At 46.2% G+C, this 2,827-nt stretch overlaps 1 non-coding gene across 1 annotated transcript; it reads right to left on the reverse strand.

The window, feature by feature from the left end:
- Positions 1-366: 366 nt before the first annotated feature.
- On the reverse strand, positions 367-449 carry Trnas-gga. The gene is given in 2 exon segments: positions 367-400; positions 410-449. It is a non-coding gene; the product is annotated as a tRNA-Ser (tRNA).
- Between the last annotated feature and the right edge of the window lie 2,378 nt (positions 450-2,827).

A 2,827-nucleotide genomic window follows, 5' to 3' on the forward strand; every position in this document is an offset into this window, starting at 1 on the left:
AACTAGTTAAACCTAACTAACCTAAGGACAGGACACACACCCATGCCCGAGGCAGGATTCGAACCTGCGACCGTAGCGGTCGCGCTGTTCCAGACTGTAGCGCCTAGAACCGCTCGGCCACCTCGGCCGGCCATCATCACGAAATCACCTTGTGTATACATACATTTATCGGCACCGGCGCCTACAACTTCGATGCTGTGTAGCGTCGTTGGATAACGTTTCCGGACTTGGGTTCGTATGTAAAACTTGATCTAACGAGTCCAAAAATGGCTCCGAGCACTATGGGACTTAACTTCTAAGGTCATCAGTCCCCTAGAACTTAGAACTACTTAAACCTAACTAACCTAAAGACAGCACACACATCCATGCCCGAGGCAGGATTCGAACCTGCGACCTAGCGGTCGCGCGGTTCCAGACTGTAGCGCCTAGAACCGCTCGGCCACCCAGGCCGGCGATCTAACGAGTCTCCTCTACTACTTCTAGAAGTGTGTAATATGAATTGTGAAACACCATGTATAATTTCCCTCCTATGGTACTGATACGTTGTTGTTTTGTTTATCTCTATTAAAATGTCACTTTGGTAGAATGCATCGTTTCGCATATAAATTACTCAAAACATTGTTTTTATGAACGAGTCTTAAGTGTAAGCATGGTGCCGTGCGGTTCCGAGCGTTCGAGGTCAAAGGTGCAGTTGCGACCGTGCAGAAAACACCAGGTGGTAAAGTTTTTTAACTTGTTTGTGGGCAGGTTTTTCGACGCACAAAAAAACACAACCAACACACTAATGTGAGTATATATTGAAGTACCGCATGAAAAAATACCTTCACTTGTACCTGTTACGCCATGTATATTAATTTCCAAATTTCAAACCTAACTTTTGGAGAATAAAGTAGCATGAAATCTAATTGTCTCAAAAATAATAAGGAATTTTACAACTTACAATCTACGTCTAGCACAGGTAATCTTTAGTAGCTTGCGTAAGGCCTGCCTACGTGGATGGCTTTGCGGCCTGACCGGTAATATTCTAGTCAGGTAAATGTGTATATGCACAGGCAGCACTACGTGCAAACAACAACAATTCTGACATGGTTCGTGAATGCACAGGAAGATGAGTAATGCAAGAAAAAAATCAGAAAGATTGACTTCCCGAAAGTAGGCGGAACTGGCTGAAAGAAACACGATTCCTCTCATTTACACGCTCATATAGCCACGGTTTGCGGATCTTGTTCATAATCGTAGTGCTTGGTGAAGTACTGGTAACTCCTAGGCCACACTTCAGTTTTATGTTGTGTAACTATGACCTTATCACAGTTGTGAGAGTTATTTGCCGAGTTCTTAAATTAATTGCTGACACATTTACACTGAAGGAAAAAAATCCCATCACCAAGAAGAAGTTATGCGATGTAAACGAAAGTTTGTAGGCTTGTTTCTCCATCTGAAAGACGAAGTCTATTAAGATTTCACGGGGGCCGCGCAGGGTAGCCGTGTGGTCTCAGCAATCTTGTCACGGTTCGCGCGGCTTACCCCGTCGGAGGTTCGATTCCTCCCTGGGGCATGGGTGTGTGTGTTGTCCTTATCATAAGTTAGTATAATTTAGGTTAAGTAGTGCGTAAACCTAGGGACCGATGACCTCAGCAGTTTGGTCCCATAATCCTTACCACAAATTTCCAATTTTTTTCCAAATTTCACGCCAGTCGCATAAGAATCTTGCTAGTACAGCTAACATGACCATGCAAATCAGGTTGGCTCTAAATACACGCTGTAACCGTCGCGAGCATTACTTAACTTTGAGACTGAAGGTGATGAGATGACGTTAGTCAAGAATGCCTTTAGGGTGACAGTGACACTACTATCAACGCCTCACTGAATTTGAACGAGGTCGTGTAATAGGACTAAGAGAAGCTGGATGATCCTTCTGTGATATTGCAAAAGACTTGACAGGAATGTCACCACTGTACATGATTGCTGGCTGCAGCGGTCACGACAATGTAGGCCGCAAGACGGACGGCCACGTGACACTACCTAGAGGGAAGAGCGTCTTGTTTGACGTATGGCTGCAGCGCATCGTACTGTAGCAGCAGCAGCAATTTCAGGAGCAGTTGGCACCACGATGATACAATGAACCGTTACAAATCGGTTACTTCAAGGACCTCTCCGAGCTGGACGCCCTGTAGCATGTATTCCACTGACCCCAAACCACAGCCATTTCCAACTTCGGTATTGTCAAGCGAGGTCTCATTGGAGGTAAGAGTGGAGGTCTGTTGAGTTTTCTGATAAAAGCTAGTCCTGCCTCAGCGCCAGTAATGGCCGTGTGTTGGTTACACGGAGGCCAGTTGAGGGCCTGCAGCCAACCTGTCTGCATGCTAGACACACTGGACCTACACCTGGAGGTAAGGTCTGGGGTGCCGCTTTGTATGACATCAGGCGCACTCTTGTGGTTATGCCGCTACTCTGACAGCAAATTTGTTCGCCAATCTGCTGATTCGACCCGTTGCACTGCCATTCATGGACAACATTCTAGGAGGTGTTTTCCAATAGGATAACGCTCACCCACATACCGCTGTCGTAACCCAACATACTCTACAGAGTGTCGACATGTTGTCTCAGCCTGCTCGACCAGGTCTGTCTCCAATCGAGCACATATGGATGGGACTCCAGCATCATCCACAACCAGCAGTAACCGTCTGTGTATTGACCGACCTAGTGCAACAGACATGCAACACCTCCCCACAAACTGACATCCGGCAGCTGTACAACACAATGCATGAGCGTTTGCATGTTTGCATTCAACAAACAAACGGTTATATCGGTTATTAATGTACCAGCA

This window comes from Schistocerca americana, chromosome X (genome assembly GCF_021461395.2).
Source record: "Schistocerca americana isolate TAMUIC-IGC-003095 chromosome X, iqSchAmer2.1, whole genome shotgun sequence".
NCBI classification, from domain to species: domain Eukaryota; kingdom Metazoa; phylum Arthropoda; class Insecta; order Orthoptera; family Acrididae; genus Schistocerca; species Schistocerca americana.